This window comes from Carcharodon carcharias, assembly GCF_017639515.1.
Source record: "Carcharodon carcharias isolate sCarCar2 chromosome 37 unlocalized genomic scaffold, sCarCar2.pri SUPER_37_unloc_1, whole genome shotgun sequence".
NCBI lineage: Eukaryota > Metazoa > Chordata > Chondrichthyes > Lamniformes > Lamnidae > Carcharodon > Carcharodon carcharias.
In genome coordinates, this window is record NW_024470758.1 from 4,619,266 (window position 1) to 4,643,123 (window position 23,858).

General features: G+C 45.6%; 1 protein-coding gene across 2 annotated transcripts in view; it reads right to left on the reverse strand.

The window, feature by feature from the left end:
• The window catches only part of LOC121274602 (pyruvate carboxylase, mitochondrial-like), a 1,197,472-nt gene extending 1,176,164 nt beyond the window's left edge, over positions 1-21,308 (reverse strand). Inside the window, exon 1 of one of the 2 annotated variants that reach the window (XM_041181940.1) lies at positions 21,246-21,308. The gene's annotated coding sequence lies outside the window, so the exon portion shown is untranslated. Of the gene's footprint in view, positions 1-12,307; positions 12,401-21,245 lie in introns of those variants that run through there. The other variant, XM_041181941.1, reaches the window with a different exon arrangement.
• Between the last annotated feature and the right edge of the window lie 2,550 nt (positions 21,309-23,858).

Genomic DNA, 23,858 nt, shown 5'->3' on the forward strand with positions numbered 1-23,858 from the left:
AACAGCACTACGGGTCTACCTACACCATAAGGACTGCCGCAGGTGAAGGTGGCTGCTCACCACCACCTTCGCAAAGGCACTGAAGGATGGACAATAAATGCCAGCCTTGTCAGTGATGCTCTCATTACCAACTGAAGAATAAAAACCTTATCTGGCTCAGGCACAATGAGCCGAGTGGCCTCCTACTGTTTCTATTCTTTCATGGCATGCAGACTTCACCACCTTGAGAAGGCGGTGGTGAGCTGCTTTCTTGAACCGCTGCAGTCCATGTGGTGTAGGTACACCCACATTGCTGTTAGGGAGGGAGTTCCAGGATTTTGACCCAGTGACAGTGAAGGAACGGCGATATATTTCCAAGTCAGGATGGTGTGTGGCTTTAAGGAGAGCTCCCAGGTGGTGTTCCCATGCACCTGCTGCCCTTGTCCTTTTAGGTGGTAGAGGTCGCAGGTTTGGAAGGTGCTGACAAAGAAGCCTTGGTGAGTTGCTACAGTGCATCTTGTAGACGGTATACACTGCTGACATTGTGCATTGGTATTGGAGGGAGTGAATATTTGTGAAAGGAGTGCCAATCAAGCAGGCTGCTTTGTCCTGGATGGTGTCCGGCTTCTTGAGTGTTGTTCAAACTGGACTCATCCAGGCAAGTGGAGAGTATTCCATCACACTCCTGACTTGTGCCTTGTAGATGGTGGACAGGCTTTGAAGAGTCAGGAGGTGAGGTTATTCGCTGCAGAATTCCCAACCTCTGACCTGCTCTTGTAGCCACAGTATTTATATGGCTGGTCCAGTTCCGTTTCTGGTCAATGGTAACACCCCCCACCAAGATGTTGATAGAGAGGATTAACTGATGGCACGCCTTTGAATGTCAAGGGGGGTTGGTTTGATTCTCTCTTGTTGGAAATGGTCATTGCTGGCACTTGTGTGGCATAAATGTTACTTGCCACTTATCAGCCCAAAGCCTGAATGTTGTCCAGGTGTTGCTACATACAGACACAGGCTGGTTCAGTGTCTGAAATGTTGTTGAACATTGTATAATCATCAGCGAACATCCCCACTTCTGGCCTTATGATGGAAGAAAGATCATTGATGAAGCAGCTAAAGATGGTTGAGGCTAGGACACTACCCTGAGGAACTCCTGCAGTGATGCCCTGGGGCTGAGATGATTGAGCTCCAACAACCACAACCATCTTCCTTTGTGATAGGTATGGCTCCAACCAGCGGAGAGTTTTCCCCCTGTGCTGTATGGCTCTATGATTCTAAAATAACGCACCACAGATGTTCCCAAGCCAGTTGTCAAATGATCTGGTTTACAAGATAGGACTAGCTCTGTGATAGAAATGAAGTAATGCTTGTCGAAGATTTAGTTTGGCAATGGCTTCTCTAACTTTAACTTTGTCCTGGAATTAAGGAATTAAATCCCAACCTCATTCACAGAAAAATGTCCAAAAGAAAGTTTCAGCTTTCCAAAAAGTCTGTGGGAGGGGAAATTCAATTCGAGCTAAGCCATGCAATTCCGATCCAAAAAAGACTTGCATTTATATAGCACTTTTAACAAAGCAAAAATTCCCTGATGCACCTCACCGGAGTGTTACAGGTCACAGAGGCCATTCAGCCCATCGTGCCAGCTCTTTAGTAGAGCTATTTAATTAATTTCACACCCCGCTTTCTCCAATGCCCTGCCATTATTTTTTCCCTCAAGTACTTTGTGAATTCTCTTTCGAATGTTACTATTGAATCTGCTTCCATCATCCTCTCAAACTACACATTCCAGACCACACCAAAATTCCAGACCACACCTTGCAAAAAAATGTTTCCGCATGTCCCCTCTGATTCTTTTGCCAATCACCTTAAATCTGCTTTCTCTAGTTACTGAGCCTTCTACCACTGAAAATAGTTTGTACTTAGTTACTCTATTGAAGCAAATATCAACACTGAGCCACATAAGGAGATAATAGGACAAGTGAGCGTGCATCCAAAAGTTTGATCAAAGAGTTAGGTTTGAAAGAGAGACCTAAAACGAGAAGCAGTTTAGGGAGGAAATTCCAGCTTACATATGAACTTTAAAAATTAGGAGCAGGAGGAGGCCACTCAGCCCCTCGAGCCTGCTCCGCCATTCAGTAAGATTTTGGCTGATCTGAATGTAATCTCAACCCCACATGCCTGCCTACCCCTGATAACCTTTCATCCCCTTGTTAATCAAGTATCTATCTTGGTCAGCCTTAAAAATATTCAAAGGCTCTGCTTCCACATATACACTCAGGTCCCTCTGTTGCCTATGTGCATAAATCACTGAAGGTGGCAGGACAGGTTGAGAACACGGTTAAGCCCCTTGAGCCTGCTCCGCCATTCAGTAAGATTTTGGCTGATCTTTATAAGTCTCCCATGTGGGACCTTGTCAAAGGCTTTGCTGAAATCCATATAAACTACATCAAATCTGGAACTCTCTCCCCAAAAAACAGAGGTTTTTGGAATTGAATATTCCAACTGAGATTGGCAAGATTGCTGTTGCTTTAAGGGACATGAAGCAAAGGCAAGCCCATGGAATTCGATCAGCCATGATCTAATTAAGTCCATGGAGTTCGATCAGCCATGATCTAATTAAGTGGCGGAATGGTCTCCTCCTATTCCTGTCTTGGTGTTTGCGGAGGCAGGTTCAATCAAGGCATTTAAGAGAGAATTAGATGATTATTTGAAAAGAAACAATCTGAAGGCAGAAGAATGGCACTAGGTGAAATGCTCAGATGGGCCGAATAGTCTCCTTCTGGGCTTAACAAGTCTGTGGTTCTGGTCTTCCATGAACCTAGCACCAACAAAAACTATCTCTTATTCAAGGACCAGTGCATGGAAAAGTTAAGAGGCCAAAAACTAAAGATAGCAGTTCATCAACATCAGTCACACTACCTTCGAGAGGCTATGAAGGCCCAACTAATTAGTTGCTATTTCACAGAATCACAGAATTGTTACAGCACAGGAGGCCATTCAGCCAAAATGTGGGTGCTGTTTGCATTCCAGTAAGTCCGTAGGCACCATTACTGATAGTAGCTTTTTTATGCCTGATTTATTTCACTAACTGGATTCAAATTCCATATCTGCCATGGTGGAATTTAAACTCATGTCTCTGGTTCATTATTCCAGGCCTCTGGATTGCTAGTCCAGCAACATAACCACTCTACTCATGTACCTATAAACAGCAAGGCATGTTTAGTCCAGACTTGGTATCAGGGCAGCATTTGGAGGTACTGGCCTTTCATTTCCCTTCCACCAATATAGAAGGCCTTTTCCACTCTATTATTCTTGCCCTTGGCCGGAACACAACCAACACTTCTTTGCTGAAAAACGAGACATGCTGCTGAAGCTTTTCGTCTTGTATTCACCAGGGCAGATTTGCCAGAATACCAAATCTCAAAGGGAACAATAATTTATACTGCATGAGAAGAGAGTGCTGATTGGTTGGTAAGTAGACTCTGATTGGTCAAGGCATTGCCATGGAGAATGCACTAGGGAACTTGTCAGCCAATCAGCACCCACTTCTCATGCAATATAAATTGATGTTCCCTTTGAGATTTGATTTTCTTGCAAACCTGTCCTGATGAGTGCAAGACGAAAAGCATGTCTCTTTTTTCAGCAGTAAACTTCACTGATGGCAGCAAAGGAAGATCTATGTTCTCTAGAAGCCTACTTCAGAAAACACTGCCGAGGCCACCATTTCAGTCTTCCAACTGAACAACTCCAAGGTCAGGGATGAATGTCATGTCCAGTTCTGTGGCCAACCACTCACCCACAACCCAAAGCCAAAATAACTCGGCATCACTCTTGACCATATATTGATCTGCCGGCAACACTTGCAGAACATGTGGCAAGGTCAAGACAAGAGTGAGTCTCAAACAGAAACTGGCAGGTACCACCTGGGGCAGCAGAGCCAAAACACTGTAATGTACTGCTTCACTCATCCTGGTCTATCCAACAGCAGAGTGCTACTGCTCAACCTGGTTCAGGAGGCACCACACAAACATGATAGATATCCACCTCTGGGAAGACAAGGGATTACTTTGGTGATGTTGAGGCCAACGCAGTTCGAGTGGTTTCCTGTGTTAGCACATACTGAACCTCCTGATGTCCATGAAGAAAATATCCTCCTCAAAGAGCACCAGCTGCTGATGGATAACGAAGCACTTCCATTGACATGGGACCTCAGAAAAAACCCACGTCCGTCTTAAATCCTGTAGTGTCTACTGGAACACACTGCGCACCCTACAAACTGATGACAGCCCCCCTGTCGATGGATCACCTCCTGGTTGACTGCAAAACATCACCAACCACAACCTGGGAACTGACCTGAGTGGTGAAGTCAGGTTTCAACGTTCCACAAAAAACCTGGACAGCCCTCGACCGCTTGAGGACGAGTCAGGGAAGAAATGGCCACTTGCTTCACAAGTGGAACATGAGGAACAGCTCAAATTGTGACCGTGGCCATCCAAGTCAGACCATACTGAGCTCCTGCCCTGACTGATCTATTCCTGATGGCATCACAACCATTTACTGTACGTCAGCTGAGGCCGTTGAATGGTTTGTTAAACTTGACATCGAACTATAACTGCTTCCTCAGCCATACGCATAATAAAAAGCCAAGGGAATTAGTCCTGCTAAAAAGGGTCAGAGCTGACAAAAACCAGCTGGCTCTCAAATCAGTTTACAGCATCAAAGACCAATGCCACTCAAATTCAGTGAGCTGCTGGCTATTAACTGGTTACCTGTAATATCTGCTCTCTTCCACAGAACACTGACAGTCCACTAAGACTTCTACTTCATCCTAACCAACTGCTCGGGGGCAGCAGTCATCATGCAGTCCAATCATCAGCTCACGTCCCTCTGCTCTAAGAATGGAACTTGCAGCCAATTTCCCAGTATCTGTTTGTCCAGAAGATTACATAATATGTCCTGGGAAAGATGTCCTGTTTGTTTCCTGAATGAAGCCAAGACTTCAGGAAAGCAAGATAAACACATGAGAGAGAAAGGAATGGACAGTGGCAGAGCAAGTTAATATGGAAGTTAAGGGAGTGCATGGTTTACTTAGCCCTATAAATAGGGGCACAGAATGCAGAGAACAAGGAAATTATGTAAACTGTTACAAATCATTTGTTAAGCCTCAGCTTTTCTTTCTTTATTCTTTCATGGGACATGGGCATCACTGGCAAGGCTGGAATTTATTGCCCATCCCTATTTGCTCTTGAACTGAGTGGCTTGCTCAGGACAGTTAAGAATCAACCACATGGGTCTGGAGTCACATGTAGGCCAGACCAGGTAAGGATGGCAGATTTCCTTCCCTAAAGTACATTAGTGAACCAAATGGGTTTTTACGACACTTGATAGTTTCATGGTTACCATCACTGACAACTAGCTTTCAAATCCAGATTTATTTATTGAATTTAAATTCCACAGCTGCTACCATGTTGGGATTTGAACCCATGTTCCCCAGAGCATTAACTTGGTCCTCTGGATTATTAATCCAGTGACATTACCACGATGCCACTGCCTCCCCCCCAGGTTGTATGTCCAATTCTGAGCACTGCACTATAGGAAGGAGGTAAAGTACTTGGCCTGGGTGTAGAGGTGATTTACCAGGGACGAGGGACTTCCATTATGGGGAGGTTAGCGGAGACGCTGTGATTCTTCTCCTTAGAGCAGGGAAGGTTAAGGGGACACTGAAAATTACGAGGGGCTTTAATTGAGCAAGGAGGGAGAAACTGTTTCCTCTGGCCAAGTGGGTCAGTAACTAGAGATAATAGATTTAAAACAACTGGCAAAAGGGGTAAGCAAGAAATCAGGAGGTTTTTATTTTCTTTAAGGTTGTTAAGATCTGCAAAGCACCACCTGGAAAAGGCTGAGTGAATCAGACTTAGAAGAACTTTCAAACGGATGCGCAGGACTAATTTGCAGGGTTATGGGGGAGTAAGCTGGGATGTAGGACTAAATTAGGTGGTCATTTCAAAGAGGCACAGGCACAATGGGTTGAATGGACCCCTTCTGTGCTGTAAAGCATTATGATACTGCAAGACATAAAGTTAGATGAATTAATGTGGGTGGATGTTCATGTGGAGGGTTTAACATCAACATCGGCCAGTCAGGAGGAATAGCGTTTCTGTGTTGTAGGTTCCATGGAACTTCAAGAACTTTCACCTCTTCCTCAACTGTTCCTGCATACCAATTAAACCTGAAATGATGACTCAGCAATGTTTTAAGTCACAAATAAAATCAAGCATGTCTTTCCCACAGGTGCAAGTTTGCAGCTGTGGTAATCTAACTGGGGGCTCCTCACCACCTGAAGATGTGGAAAATTACATGCTCCTCTTTGAAATGAAGACAGGACCAAAACAGAGAAATGAGACGTCAGTTGTTGCTAAACTATTAGAGCCTATAGTCCCTGGAGCCTCCTACAACCCTCCAAGATCTCTGCATTCCCCTAAATCCTGCCCCTTGTACACTCCACCACTGGCAGCTCCACTTTCAACTGCCTAGGTCCTAAGTTCTGGAATTCCCTTCCTAACCCATTCCACCTCCTTCTCTCCGCCTTTAAGATGCTCCTTGAAACCTACCTTTGACCAAGCTTTTGGTCACCATTCCTGGTATCTCTGCTTTAGCCACAGTGACACTTTAGGACGCTTCACGACAATAAGAGCATTACATGAATGCAAGGTTTATTGCTGAATGAAACTTCTTTTCTATTTGTCCATGGGATGTGGGCATCACTGGCTAGGCCAGCATTTACTGGCCGTATAGTAAAAGCAAAATACTGTGGATGCTGGAAATCTGAAACAAAAACAGAAAATTCTGGAAAAACTTAGCAGGTCTGGCAGCATCTGTGGAGAGAGAAACAGGGCTAACGTTGAGTCCGTATGACCCTCCGTAGGGTCAAACAAACTCAAAACATTAACTCTGTTTCTTTCTCCACATTTATTGCCCATCCCAATTTTGCCCCTGTTCAGAGGGCATTTAAGAGTCAACCACATTGCTGTGGGTCTGGAGTCACATGTAGGCCAGACCGGGTAAGGACGGCAGATTTCCTTCCCGAAAGGGACATTAGTGAACCAGATGGGTTTTTTTAAATGACAATCGTCAATGGTTTCATGGTGATCACCAGACTTCAAATTCCAGACTTTTAGTGAATTCAAATTTCACTATCTGCCGTGATGCGATTTAAACCTGGGTCTCTGGAATACTAGCTCAATGACAATACCTCTATGCTACCGCCTTGGAAAAGCATGAGTTAATCGGGGCCAGTGAACAAAGAATTTTAAAAGTATCTGAACAACTGTAAAGAATTCCTTGAAGAAACAGAAGAGATGGTAAAGGACAGATTGTGCTTTGTATTTCAAAATTATATTTATATTTCAAAACGATTTTGATAATGCGTATTAAAGCGATGATGGCTAAGGATACAGGTCCATGGGTAGCGATATGTTTGGACAGCACAAAGCTACGAAGTGGGGCATAAGATGTGTCTTGGATCAGAAAGAAATGCTAAATGATGATCCAGTGTTGGTGCTGAACGATTCTCAAACACTGTTTAAATATCCGGATTTATATATTGAGGAAACGCTATCAAAATCAGGTTGTGGCAAAGCGGGACAAGGTTATGAAAAACTGGAGGATACAAACAGGCTGGAAAAATGGAATTCAATGTAGAAAATTATGAAGTAATTGATTTTGGAAGTAAAAAGGGGGAATAGAAATGTACATTAAAAAGAAACTGATGCTGTGTTTATGGACGATGTTATTGATGGGCAGCACGTAGATGAGAAACAGGGTGGAGCCAAGGAGAGATCCTTGGAGGACATCGGAGGTAATGGTGTGGAAGCAGCAAGAGAAGCCATTGCAGGGGAGACAGTGGTGAAGTGGTAATATCGCTGGACTAGTAATCCATGTTAATGCTCTGGGGACATGGGTTCAAATCTCACCACAACAGCTGGTGGAATCTGAATTCAATTGAGAAATCTGGAATTGAAAGCTTGCCTCAGTAATGGTGACCACGGCAACTAGTCTGGCCTACATGTGACTCCAGCAATGTGGTTAAGCCTTAACTACCCCTCTGAAATGGCCTAGCAAGCCACTCAGTTCATGGGCAACAAATGCTGGCCTTGCCAGAGACACTCACATCCGCAATAAAGGAAAAGAAAGGTGATATTCTGGGTACAATTAGATAAGGATGGAATCACGCGAGCGCAGCCCCACTCAGCTGGACAATGGTTCAGAGGCGCTGGAGGAGGATAGTGCAATCAACCACAGCAAGGGCTGCAGCCAGGTCAAGGACGAGGGACGAAAGTTTACCTTTGCCACAATCACACAGGATGTCATTTGTGACTTTGGTGAGAGCTGTTTCAATACTGTGGCAGGAGCAGAAGCCTAATTGGAAGGATTCAAACATGGAGATAGGCACGGATTTGGGATCCAAAATATTTAAGGGGTTGGGGGGGAGGGAGATTCAAGGATGGAGAGGTCGACAAAGGAAAGGGAAAGGAAAATCTGGTCATATGCCTATTGTTAATTGTGTCAATTGAAGTTAAGTACATATAGGCAGAGGGCACTGATTGGATGGTTACTCGAGTACATATAAAGAGACACGTTGACACAAGGGATTGAGTGGAGTCAGGACATGTATACCTGTAATGTTTCACTCCGTCAATAAATCTATTCAAAGTAAAGGCTGGCGTTGGATCTTTCCTTCACCAAGTGGCTAATAGGAGTGGAACAACTACCTCCAGGACCACTCTGTTTATGATCTATATATCACCGCGTGTACACAAAACTATACTTCCTGTTACCCCAGTACAGGGTCACACATTTCCATCAGTGCTAGTACTTCGATAAATGTTTGTTCTGCAGTAATTTTATTTAAAAACCAATGGAAGTTTTCATATAGCCATTTAGAATTTTGCTACTTAAAAGTCATAGAGGTCTACAGCACAGAAAAAGGCCCTTCAGCCCATCAAGTCTGCACCAGTCAAACAAGTACCTAACTATTCTAATCCCATTTTCCAACACTAGGCCCATAGCCTTGTATGCCATGGCATTGCAAGTGCACATCCAAATATTTCTTAAATGTTATGAGGGTTTCTACTTCTACCACCCTTTCAGGCAGTGAGTTCCAGATTCTCACCACCCTCTGGGTGAAAAAATTCTTCCTCACATCCCCTCTAAACCTCCTGCCCCTTACTTTAAATCTATGCCCCCTGGTTATTGATCCCTCCACCAAGGGGAAAAGTTCCTTCCTGTCTACCCTATCTCTGCCCTTCATAATTTTATACACCTCAATCATGTCCCCCCTCAATCTCCTCTGCTCCAAGGAAAATAGCCCCAGACTATCCAATCTCTCCTCATAACTAAAACTCTCCAGTCCAGGCAACATCCTGGTAAATCTCCTCTGCACTCTCTCTACTACAATCCTATAATGCGGATGCCAGAACTGCACGCAATACTCTAGCTGTGGCCTAACCAGAATTTTATACAGTTCCAGCATAACCTCCTTGCTCTTATATTCTATGCCTCGACTAATAAGTATCCAATGTGCCTTCTTAACCACCTTATCCACCTGTCCCGCTATCTTAAGGGACCACTGGACATGCACACCAAGGTCCCTCTGATCCTCGGTACTTCCCAGAGTCCTACCATTCATCATGTATTCCTGTGCCTTGCTTGTCCTGCCCAAGGGCATCACCCCACACTTATCTGGATTAAATTCCATTTGCCACCGATCAGCCCATCTGACCAGCCCATCTATATCTTACTGTAATCTAAGGCTATCCTCCTCATTAATTACCACCCCACCAATTTTTGTGTCATCCGCAAATTTACTGATTAACGCTCCTACATTCAAGTCCAAATCGTTTATATATACCACAAACAGCAAGGGACCCAACACCGATCCCTGTGGAACCCCACTGGACACAGGCATCCAGTCACAAAAACACCCCTTGACCATCACCCTCTGCTTCTTGCCACTCAGCCAATTCTGGATCCAATTTGCCAAATTGCCTTGGATCTCATGGGCTCTTACCTTCATTATCAATCTCCCATGTGGGACCTTATCAAAAGCCTTGCTGAAGTCCAAGTAGACTACGTCAAATGCATTGCCCTCATCTACACACCTGGTCAATCAAATTGGTCAGATATGACCTCCCCTCAACAAAACCATGCTGACTTTCCTTGATTAATCCTGGCCTCTCCAAGTGTAGATTAATTCTGTCCCTCAGAACTGCTTCCAATAGTTTCCCCGCCACTGAGGTTAGACTGACTGGCCTGTAGTCCCCTGGTTTATACCTTCCTCCCTTCTTAAATAATGGTACCACATTGGCTGTCCTCCGGTCCTCTGGCACCTCCCCTGTGACCATTTAGGTATTGAAAATTATTGCCAGCGCCCCTGCTATCTCCTCCCTTGCCTCACCCAACAGTCTGGCATACATTTCATCCGGGCCACTTAGAACCTCCTCTCTTTCCAAGCTAATTTCTTTCATTATAATCACAATCCTTCTGCCTGATTTCCATAACCATGTCATTCCTCTCACTTGTGAACACCGACACAAAGTATTCATTTAGAACCCTACCTATGCCTACTCCCTCCCTAGTTGTCCTCTTACTCTTAATGTACTTGTAAAATAACTTTAGATTTTCCTTTATTTTACCTAGCAATGTTTTTTCATGTCCCCTTTTTGCTCTCCGAATTTCCTTTTTAAGATCTCTCCTACACATGCCATACTCCTTCAGGGCTTCTGCTGTTTTGAGCGCTGGGTATCTGCCATAAGCCTCCCTTCTTCTCTTTATCCAATCCTGTATATCCCTCGACATCCAGGGTTCCCTGTACTTGTTGGTCCCACCCTTTGTCATTACTGGAATATGTTGGCCCTGTATTTTCCCTATTTCCTTCTTGAATGAGTCCCACTGCTCTGACGCAGATTTACCTAAAAGTAGCTGCTCCCAGTCCACTCTGGCTAAATCATGTCTGATCTTATTAAAATCGGCCTTCTCCCAATTTAGAACTCTGATTTCTGGCCCATCCTTGTCCTTTTCCATAACAAACTTGAATCTAACAGAGTTATGATCACTATCTGCAAAATGCCCCCTTACTGATACCTCTACCACTTGCCCAGCTTCATTCCCTAAAATTAAGTCCAGGACCGCCATCTCTCGTAGGACCTTCTACGTACTGGTTTAAAAAGCTCTCCTGGATGCATTTTAAGAATTCCGCTCCCTCAAAACCTATCACACTATGACTAAACCGGTTAATGCTGGGGAAGTTGAAATCCCCCACTATTATTTTTACACTTCTCTGAAATTTGCCTATATATCTGCTCTTTTATTTATCTCTGACTGTTTGGGGGCCTATAGTACACTCCCAGCAAAGTGATTGCTCCTTTTTTGTTTTTCAATTCTATCCATATGGCTTCATCTGAGGAGTCTTCTAAGATGTCATCCCTCCTTACTTATAACGATCACGAGAATTCTCCCCCACTGTGATCTTCCTCATGACTCAGTTTGCCTACCCAAATATTTCTTGCGCAATCTAGTAACTATGTACATAAAGCACAAAGGAGTTTTTAGAACTCTGGGGGAACGGCCAATATAAGCAGGATCACATTGTTTCAAGGCATGTTATAAAGAGACTGCACGATACTAAATGCCAAATGAATACAAAATGAACAATGGCACTCTATCCCTCAACAAGCGAAACATAACTGAACTGTCCAGTAGGAGTGCCATTAACATCATGGCAAGCCAATAGCCATGCACAACGCACCAGACCTTATTGCACCATTAAATTCTGTCAACTCAGTCTGCAAATAAAAGAAAGATCTTGCATTCCTACAGTGCCTTTCACCACCTCAGGACATCCTGAAACACTACAGCCAATAAAGTACTTTATGAAGTGTTTTCACTATTGTAATGTAGGGAACGTAGCAGCCAAATTGCACACAGCAAGCTCCCATGAACAGCAATGCAGTAATGACCAGATAATCTGTTTTAGTGATGTTGGTTGTAGGATATGAGCCGAGGACACCAGGGAGAACTCCCCTGCTCTTCCTTCAATGGCGGCCATAGAATTTTGTCATACAGTACAATCATTACCCCGCTAAGTTATATTGGTGTTTTACTGCAACAGGTCAGGGCAAAGTGGGACTCCAGGCTACAAAAGGTGAGGTCTGAAGAACAAAAATAAGGAAGACATTCTCTCTCCCACCCTAATGGTTGAAACTTAACACAGCTATTAAGTACTATCATGCAATGTGGGCCACCTATCACTTCTCACTGCACATTTTACCTGCTTAAATTAGGCACGAGGACTGTTCTTCCATCAATTTCCTGTGGATTTAGGATTTGCCATCTTGGATAGAGGAATGGCAGGCCAGCTCTGACCTCTCACATCCAAACCCTGTGCTGTGTGGGAACTCCAGGATGCTTCCCATGTCCTGGATAAACATATGTGCAGAAGTGCTGTCAGCCATATATATATATCTGTTTATCTTTCAAAAGGGCGATAATCGAAGGCCACATCTGCCTCTCCCAGATGGATACAGAAGATCCCATTCCAGTACGGGTAAAGAGATGATGAGTTTCTGCCAAGAAAAGTGCAAGTGTGCAGCCCTGGACTGTGCAGCCATGAAGGCAGAAGCCACAGTACAAATTACTTACTTCTCCAGCTGCTAGCAGCAGTGCCCAGCAGATCAATGCTCAGCTCAGAAATACCCCTGACAAATCTGAGAGGGTTTGTAACCCTAACCGAAGGCAAGAAAGTTAAGGGCTGACATCTGGAACGAACTTCCTGAGAGGGTGGTGCAGGCAGGTTCGATCGAGGTATGCAAAAGGGAACTGGAATGCTATCTGAAAAGAGACAATGTGCAGCGTTACAGAGATAAGGCAGGGGAGTGGGACAAGGCAGGATGCTCTTTCAGAAAGCCAGTGCAGTGTTGATGATCTGAATGGCTTCCATCTGCGCTGTTAAGACTGTGTGATTCTGACAATGCTCTTCAAAATTATGAAGGATTAGGACAAGGTGAATTCAAAATCTGCCAATGGTGTAAAAGTAACCAAACGGATGAACAGTGAGAGGAACAGGGACAGGACAGCATGATTTGGCAGACAGGTGTCAATGGCAATTTAAGAAGAAAAAGTCTGAGAAAATATTCCTTGTTTTGTTTCCCAAAAAAATAAGACAATTCTAAGAAAGACAGTGTAAAGTATGGATGAACAGAGAATCCTATGTGAAAGATAAAGCCAGTAAGTAGTAACGTAACATTCATTAGTGCTAGTGTTTAGTTGTTGTAGTAGTAGTAATAGTAGTAGCAAGGTTCATTATCTAATAGATAGAGGAATGGCAGGGCAGCTCCAATCTCTTGAGTGCATATCTTACGCTATGTGAGAACTCTAGGATGCTTCCTATTTCCTGGATAAACATACGGGCAAGAAGTGTCGTCAGTCATATCAGTACACAGAAACAGGCCAATTATGGTGTTTATCTTTCATAAGGCCGATAATCCAAGGCCATGCCTGCCTCTCAAGATGGTTGCAGAAGGTGGCATTTCAGTACTGGAAGAGCAGGGGCGTTTTCCCCAGTATTCTGACCAATATTTATCTTTCAAACAACATCACTAAAGCAGATTATCACATTGCAGTTTGTGGAACCTTGATATGGCCCAAATCATCTACCATATTTCCTATCTTACAACAATGCCAGCACTGAAAAATGCTCCACATCAGGTTCTTTGGGATGTCTTGAAGCTCTGAAAGTTACCGTAGAATTGCCAGTTCTTTCTTTTACTTTAACTAAAGTCAGAGTTTTATCAGTCAGCCCAATGAAGCATAGACATTTAAGGTGGAAGATAAAGAAGAGATTCTCCATTTCATAGCTGATAGTGGGTGTCAGAAATCTGCAACAGCAACAGGACAAGGGCATCAGACAAATCAACATGAAACCATTTCCCATTGACAGAGCCGAGAGGAAAGCTGCAATACCTGTGTGTGTGTGTGTGTGTGTGTGTGTGTGTGTGTGTGTGTGTGTGTCTCAAATGGGCTATTCCTGTTTCTGCTTCTTATGATTTTGTTGCCTATACACGAATGAATACACGTCAGGCTTTGCAGGGAACAACTCAAGGTATGGCATAAAAACAGAGCATGTCAGAAACACTCATCAGGTCAGGCATTATCTGTGGAGAGAGGAAGGAAAGGTCAAGATCCGGAGGAGGGAAAGTGAGGAGAATTTTTTTTTTTACTCAATGAGTTGATATAATCTGGAATGCACTACCTGAAGGGGCAGTGGAAGCAAATTCAATGGTAACTTTCAAAGCAAATTGGATAAATACTTGAAAAGGAAAAATACGTAATTCTACGGTGAAAGGGCAGGGGAGTGGACGAAATGGTACCTGATTCAAAAAGCCAGCACATGCACAGTGGACCAAATGGGCCTCCATTTATCCTTCTCTGAATCCTCCCAAATTTGCACTCTTTACTTGCCATCATAATTGCAGCATAAAATCATTTCAACTCAAATTGCAGAAACCCCTGTGCACTCTGGGATCTGTACTCCAGGTGCGAAGACACCTGATGTTTCACACTGCAGGCAGTGCAGTCCAGATTGTAGCAACGTGTTACATAAAATAATCCTCCTGATGCTTTTCCTCTGGATTTAGATTTCAATTTTGAATCTCTGTCCTCTGGTTACTGGCCTGTCTTCCGGTGGAAATGCAAGCCAAACCCTTCACCATTTTGAGCACTGCTATTAAACTTCCCCTTAACCTGCCCTATCTCTCTCTGCTTTCCACACAAGTGAAGTCCCTCGTCCCTGGTGCCAAATGTAAGGGAAACTTTTCAAACAATTAATTGTCCGTTCGGGAATAATGTAGGAAATATTTTTTCAGTGCTCATAAATTTACCTACCATGAGTTGTGACACATTCAATTACACATCAGTGTACAATTCATATCAACAGTCTTCACAATCATTTAAACCTACGAATTTGGAACAGCCAGTCTAAATCATAGAAGCAAATAATTCTCAGTTCACTTGGCGCAGTATCACTGCATCCTTAAAAGCCATGGGTAACTTTCAATTTGAGTATCAGAAGAACACTTTTCCTTCGATTCTGTGCTGCCGAAAGGGCTTATTAAAAAGCATAACTATTTCATAAAGTTATAGATGATCCCTTATTTGAAAAATAAAAGCATAATTGTATCCTGACTGATGGGAACACAGGACCGAGGTGTGGGCCATTCAGTTCTCGAGCCTGTTACTAGGAATAGAAGCTGGCCATTCAGTCCCTCCAGCCTGCTGTAGCATCATAAACGAGCGTCATTGCGGCACAGAATGAGGCTACACCAGCTCTCCGTAGAGCAATCCAATCAGTCCCATTCCATCAGGGATCCCCCAGGCTCGATCCCTGTAGCCCAGCAAGTTTATTCCCCTCAAGTGCCCATCCACTTTCCCTTCAAAATCACTTTGAAACCATTCAGTCAGGTTAAGGCTGATCTGTACCTCAACCTGTCTTTGCTCCCTTTCCTTTCATCTATTGACCTCAGTCTTGAAAGCTCCAATTGTCTCAGCAACCACTAGCTCTTGGGAGAGCGAAAGCGACAGCTTTCCATCAACCATTGTGTGAAAAAAGTGCTTCCGGATTTTATAACAGCCATATAATTCCAGATTACATGGTTCATGCCACTCCCCCTAAATCCCTAGATTTTCTGATATCCACAGCCACATTTCAAAATCGCTGGACTTTGAAATGCAACTTCTGCGCTGGCAGAACTTGGGAACCTGACTGAGATTTTCAAAGCACTATGCACAGCATTCAAACAAGGGGATTTATTCTTTTCCAGAAACCTAATGAGGCCTTTAGTACAGGTCACCAAGGCTGATGTCCTGGGAAAGCAGAATAGGAGTAAGAGACAGTGCATGGGCTTAGGATTTCAGTACAAAGAAGCAGGAAGATGGGCAGTGAATGTGGCAGAGCGAGACAGTTTCAACCAAATCGAGGAAAGAATATTAGTGGCTACTGCCATTACCGCAAATATATTCAGTGGAATACTAAGGGAGCAGTGCAGTCAACTTTAAAATGAGAAGTTTCAGCCTCTCATGTAGGCATAAAAGAAACCATCACACTATTCAAAGAAGTGTTCTCCCTGGTGTCCTAGGCCAATATTTTCCCTCATAATCAATGCCAGTTAATTATCCAGTCATTATCACATTGCTGATTCTGGGAACTTGCTATGTGCAGATTAGCTTCAAGGTGTCTAACAGTACAGCACTGACTTCAAAAGTACTTCATCGGCTGTTAAGTGCTATGGGAAGTCCTGCGGTTGTGAAGTTGAGGCTGTAGTTCGTTTTCAGGCAACTGGTAGAGTGCCGCAGGGATCATTGCTGGGGCCTCATTCAACTATTTACAATTTATGTTAATGACTTGGATGAAGGGATTGACTGTATTGTAGCCAAATTTGCTGACGTTAGGTAGGAAAGTTTTTTTTAACATTTGTTCATGGGACATGAGGATCGCTGGCTAGCCCAGCTTTTATTGCCCATTCTTAATTGCCCTTGAGAAGGTCCTGGTGAGCTGTCTTCTTTAACCGCTGCCATCCAATGGTTGTAGGTACAGCCACAGTACTGTTAGGAAGGGGGGTTCCAGGATTTTGACCCAGCAACAGTGAAGGAACAGCGATATAGTTCCAAGTCAGGGTGTGTGTGACTTGGAGGGGAACTTGCAGGTGGTGATGTTCTTATTCATCTGCTGCCCTTGTCTTTCTAGGTGGTAGAGATTGCAGGTTTGAAAGGTGCTGTTGAAGGAGCCTTAGTGAGCTTCTGCACTCCATCTTGTAGATGCTACACTTTGCTGCCACTTTGAGTCAGTGGTGGAGGGAGTGACTGTGTATTGTGGTGGATGGGATGCCAATCAACCAGGCTGCTTTGTCCTGGAGATCCGAGCTTCAAGAATGTTTTTGGGGATGCACTCATCCAGGCAACTGGAGAGTATTCTATCACACTCCAGACTTGAGCCTTGTCAATGATGGATAGGCTTTAGGGACTCAGGAGGTGAGTTACGCTATGCAGAATTCCTAGCCTCTGACAAGCTTTTGTAGCCACAGTATTTGTATGGTTAGCCCAGTTCAATTTCTGGTCAATGGTGACCCTTATGATGTTGATAGTGCGGGAATTCAGCAATGGTAATACCACTGAATGTCCAGGGGAGATGGCCAGGTTCTCTCTTGTTGGAGATGGTCATTGCCTGGCACTTGTGTGGCATGAATGTTACTTGCCACTTGTCAGTCCAAACCTGAATGTTGTCCAGGTTCTTGCTGCACATGGACACAGACTGCTTCAGTATCTGAGGAGTCAGGAATGCTGCTGAACATTGTGCAATCATCAGGGAGCATCCCCACTCCTGACCTTATGATGGAGGGAAAGTCATTGATGAAACAGCCGAAGATGGCTGTGCTTAGGACACCATCCTGAGGAAGCTGTGAGGAGGACACAAAGAGTCTGCAAAGGGATATGGTGAGGTTAAGTGAGTAGGTGAAATAATTGGCAGATGGAATAGAATATGGGAAAATGTAAGGTTATCCAGTTTGGAAGGATGAACAGAAAACAAAATATTATTTAAATAGAGAGTGCAGAATGCTGGTCTGGGTGTCATCATACATGAAACACAAAATCTTAACAAGTCTCCAGCCTGTGGCACTGTCACGTGCTCATGTCAGTGGGTAGAAACACAGGCTCGAACCTCACTCTCTCACCAATTTCAGCAAAGCTAAGGCATTGAAACTTCCTCACATCTTGCACAGTGCAAACAATATTCACTGCTCTCTCTCCCTCTTTCTTCTAAGTTTGTTGCCGCTTAATTATTGTGTACCAAGGAAACCGGAGATTAAATTGAAAACACATCCAACTTTAGCTGCCCCTCTTTATCCTCACAATAATTCACTGCAACCAGATTCCACAGGACTTCTCACTCTCTCTCTCCCCCTCCGCTCCAAAACAAAAATGCTTTTGTATTTTCTAAGAACAGCTTCAGTCCTATCACGAGAACAGACAACTGGATGGAGTACTCCATTTCACCACTGCTGCAGTATAGAACCTTGCTCAATTCTGTCTTTATGATCAATAGGCATATGAGAGCACGGGGTCAGTTTACATGCGTTGTCACACATGTAATCCATCCTCTGGGAAAACCCATTGGCATCACCCTCACCTCGGATACAAACTAAAACACCCCATGTCAGGATTCAAGCAGACAATCAAGGCTGACAGGCTGATAAAGAGCTGGCTTATGATGAGGCCAAGTCCGGGTACAAACCTGGCGCCCTGACCAACATTTATCCCTTGGCCTTCGTCAAGAAAGGTTGTTAAAGGTCTGGAACACAGTACCTAAAGTTTGCAGGAATCAGCTACCACAGGAATTTTCAAAAGGCCTGTTCTTGAAGAGCACTAAGTTGCAGAGTTATGGGCAGAAAGCTGGGTTATGGGACTAAATTGATTCTAAACACGGCATGTGTCTTACCCGTTGTTTGTGAGCTTTGCTGGGGCAAACTAGCTGCTGAAATGACCGACAGAACAGTATCAACGCTTCAGAACAATTCATTGGCCGGAAATCACTTTGGGGCATCTCGAGGTCATGAAAGAGGTTATATAAAATGTAGGCTTGTGTTTCGAGACTGAATCCAGGTCTCAGCCTGCAAGGAAAGAGTCCTGTCGTTCGGCTTCTCAGACAAGGGCGGTGCAAAGAATTGCAAGTGTCACAACAACTTTCGCATGGAAAAACCTCCCACAGGGCCGCGGTATGGAACAGAGCATAAACAGATAGGAGGGATGATTCGGCGAGAGGAATAAGTTGTAAGATTTAGGAAGTGAATTCCAGGAAGTGGGATCTTGGTAGCCAAATACAAGGCTTCCAAAAATGGGAAGAGAGGGAAGAATGCACAAAGTTTCAAAGCATGGAGAGTTCAGGGAGTTTTGTAGCACCAGAACTGGTTATAGAGACAGGGAGGTGCTGTGACATAAAGAGATTTAAACACCAATTCTAATTTTGAATGTGAACCGTTGGTCAAAGGGAACTCAATTTGGGTTGGTGAGTACAGCAGTGATGGGTGAACAGGGACTGGTGAGGGGTAGGACACTGAGAGGCTGTTTTTAGACGAGTTCAACTTTATGGAGGGTGGGAAATAAGAGCCAGTCAGCAGGACGATGCAATAATCATGTCTGGACGTAACAAAGGCACAGACGAGGGCTTCAGCAGCAGCCGATGCAGGGGCAGAGCTGGGCAGTTATTACACGGGGGTGGGGGGAAGTCTGGTGGAGAGCTTTGGGGACAGAAACTCAACTCGGGGTCAAATAGGGGAGTAAGGCTGTGAACCATCTGGTACGGCCTCGGACTGTGGCCAGGCAGGGTTAGAATTAGTGGTGTGGAAATAGAGTTTGCAGTGAGGGCTGAAGACACTGGTTTCAGTTTAACTGGAGAAAATTACAGGTCTTCCAATATTAGACGTCACGCATGCAGCCTGAAAACACTAGGGTAGTTGGGAAAGGTGGTACTTTAATTTGGAACCTTTGCTGCCCCCTCACACGACACTTAAACTGAATGATCAACTGTTAGTCGACCAGAAAGGAACCATCAAATCTTCACCTGGACAGTAGCAGGACTGTACCAGCACTAAGACCAAGACCAAATTACATCTGCACCAGGATTAGGCTGAACCAGGAGCAGGAGCAGAGTAGGACTGCAGCAGGATTCAGACCAGATCTGCACTAACACAAGATCAGAACTACATCAGCACTAGACCTAGACTGCACCAAGACCAGACTGGGTCTACACCAATACCAGAACTGCACCAAGACCAGACTGAGTTTGCACCAACACCCAGACCGGTCCAGGTCTGCATCAGGATTGTAGAAGACCAGATCAGGCTGGCGCCCGGGCCGGCTCAGGCTGGCGCCCGGGCCGGCTCAGGCTGGCGCCCGGGCCGGCTCAGGCTGGCGCCCGGGCCGGCTCAGGCTGGCGCCCGGGCCGGCTCAGGCTGGCGCCCGGGCCGGCTCAGGCTGGCGCCCGGGCCGGCTCAGGCTGGCGCCCGGGCCGGCTCAGGCTGGCGCCCGGGCCGGCTCAGGCTGGCGCCCGGGCCGGCTCAGGCTGGCGCCCGGGCCGGCTCAGGGTCGCGCCCGGGCCGGCTCAGGGTCGCGCCCGGGCCGGCTCAGGGTCGCGCCCGGGCCGGCTCAGGGTCGCGCCCGGGCCGGCTCAGGGTCGCGCCCGGGCCGGCTCAGGGTCGCGCCAGGACCGGATCAGGGTCGCGCCAGGACCGGATCAGGGTCGCGCCAGGACCGGATCAGGGATGCACCAGCACCGGATCAGGGTTGCACCAGCACCGGATCAGGGTTGCACCAGGACCAGATCAGGGTTGCACCAGGACCAGATCAGGATGGCGTCAGGACCAGATCAGGGTCGCACCAGGACCAGATCAGGGATGCACCAGATCAGGGTTGCACCAGGACCAGATCAGGGATGCACCAGCACCAGATCAGGGTTGCACCAGGACCAGATCAGGGATGCACCAGGACCAGATCAGGGTTGCACCAGGACCAGATCAGGATGGCGTCAGGACCAGATCAGGGTTGCACCAGGACCAGATCAGGGATGCACCAGATCAGGGTTGCACCAGGACCAGATCAGGGATGCACCAGCACCAGATCAGGGTTGCACCAGGACCAGATCAGGGATGCACCAGGTCCAGATCAGGATGGCGTCAGGACCAGATCAGGGTTGCACCAGGACCAGATCAGGATGGCGTCAGGACCAGATCAGGGTTGCACCAAAACCAGATCAGGGTTGCACCAGCACCAGATCAGGGTTGCATCAGAAAAGACTAGGAAAGCTGTTTTTATTTCAGATTTCCAGCATCCGCCGTATTTTGCTTTTATAACAATTGCATCAGGACCACATGAGGTTGTCACCAGGACCACATCAGGACTCCCGCGGCTGCACCGAGGGAGAACCGGCCACTGACAGTGCCCCTAACTCCACGGGAACTTTCTTGGCGGTGCCAGGGGAGTGGATCCCGGGACCGGGCTGGTGTTGGGTGCAGCGCCGCCCCCTGTCCCACCCCCTTTCCCTGATTCTCAATTTCGCCCCAACCTGCAACACACACTCCCGCTCCGGTTTGAAGAGCCCCTCTCGGGCTAGGCTTTCCCCGGAGCCCCGAGCTGTACTGGGCCTCGGCCCTCCAGCTTACCTCAGCCGCCGACACTGAAGCCGCCGCTCGCTCCGACCTGAGCCGTCCCTCTCCTCGTGCGCGCCGACCCGCCCTCTCAACATAACAGTATTGGCCGCTCGTGGACACCGCAAGAGACCATTGGTGGAGACGGCTGTCAATAGGAGAAGAGGCGGGACGTACTGCGCCTGCTGTGCATTCATTGGTTAAAAATGCTGTCAATCAAGAGAGGGCGGTACAGCCGCACGACCACCTGACATATCCCATTCATTGGCGGAGATTTAAAGAGCTCGCGGCCGAGGACAACAGCACTGACTGACCTCCCATGTCGACACAATAATAACACCTGCAAACCTATTCGTACAGTCATCATTACCAGCACTGATCAAACTCCCCTGGCGACACTCACCATACTAACAACACTGACCAACCTCCCTTGGCGACACTCACCATACTAACAACACTGACCAACCTCCCCTGGCGACACTCATCATACTAACAACACTGACCAACTTCCCCTGGCGACACTCACCATACTAACAACACTGACCAACTTCCCCTGGCGACACTCACCATACTAACAACACTGACCAACCTCCCGTGGCAACACTCACCAGAATAACATTAACCAACCTCCACTGGCGACACTCACCATACTAACCACGCTGACCAACCTCCACTGGTGACACTCACCATACTAACAACACTGACCAACCTCCCCTGGCAACACTCACCATACTAACAACACTGACCAACCTCCCGTGGCAACACTCACCATATTAACAACACTGACCAACCTCCCATGGTAACACTCACCATACAGTAACACTGACAACACACACCGAGACAAATATCAACTGCAGCTGGAGGATCATCAACTCGATGGTCTTTGGTCTGCCCGAAACTCGTTGATCTTCCGGTGCAAAGAGTTGCCCCCGACCGACTGTTACAGACTGGCACATTCCAAGGTCCAGGACTACGTGCTGAGGGATGCACTAAAGCTTGGGGCAGCCGCCGCAATGGTGCAATGGGGGAGGGTCGCTGTCTAAGACCTTTCTGCCATACCGCATCGAAGAACTGGGAAAGGTATAGACCCCTCGAGCTGTAGGGCTCACATTGAATGTATGCATCAAATACTAATTTTATTATAATTGTATTGAAGCACCTCAGAGTGCAACATGGTGTAAGTTGATAACTCCAATTCCATTGCACTGTCTGTCTGTCATGACCATATTGAAATGATTGTAATATTCATTGATTGTATTGAAGTACCTCATGATCCATGTGTAAAAGTTGAATCTGATTGTACTTTTTGTGATGGCAATTTGTAAATGTTTTAGAATGTTCTTTCAGATATTTTATGAATAAAGTATATTTTTCAAAAAAACACTGACCAACCTCCCCGGTGACACTCACCATAACACTGACTGACCTCCCATGGTGACACTGACCAACCACCCCTAGCGATACTCACCATAATAACATTGAATGACCTCCCCTGGCAACACTCACCATAATAACACTGACCAATCTCCCCTGGTGACACTCACCATAACACTGACTGACCTCCCATGGTGACACTGACCAACCACTCCTAGCGACACTCATCATAATAACATTGAATGACCTCCCCTGTGACACTCACCATAATAACACTGACTGGCCTCCCATGGTGACACTCACCATAGCAACACTGACTGAACCCCACACTGTGGTGGCATTCATTATAATAACACAGATGGACCCCTTCAGAGGTATATGTCTTCAAATATGCCCTTAAAGATTCATAATATACTCAGGCATTTCAGTCCTGCAGAAAAAGAATGTAATCCCATTTATTTTTTTTTTACATGGTTTTCTCATGAAGCAAAAGGTAAAACGCAATCATTCACTCTCCATACACTGACTTTCAGACACTCAAGTTATCTCAAGAAATAACAGCTTCCTGTTACATTCCATAGTTCTTAAAATTCCCCCAGTTATGTTTTATTGGGCAATTGTTTATTAATTTCAATAAACAAAATTTCAAGATTGGTGACTTCATTAGGAATAGGTAGCTCAGTGCAATTAGGAATTAAGAACAGTTCCAGTTCATGCAGACTGTTAAAGCAGTGTCAAGTTTCTATGTGAAGGTCTTTAGCATACAGCTTGAACTGACTGCTTGCGAGGGTGGGGTGGGGGTAAGATCTGCAAAGCACCTAACCATTTCATGGCCATATCTGCAATCCAGGAGCTTGACAAACTTAGGTTCTAGGTCACTAAGGATTTGGATTTCTAGGGTAACGGCGTGGGATGTATTGGGTTTAGACCCTGTGAGGTGTGCAGATTCACCTTCTGCAGCTCAACTTTTGTGGGCTTTTGACTGGAAAGATTTAAGTTTCTAACCTGATCCTTTGAGGGTTTTGGGTTTAAGTCTGTGTCATCTGCACTTGACCTTTCTTTGTGGCTGTGACGAATGTGGTTTAGCTTAATTTGCCACTAGATAAACATATGTTCTCTCTAACTGCTGTAAACTGTCTCATTTCTCAATTTTTCTGTGTTTATATCTGCATCTCATGCTTTTGCAGTTGGAAAGCTCTCTCTTTCTCTTGGGCTTGCCTTACCCTTGCTCTCTCTTCCTTGTTTCTCTCTCTC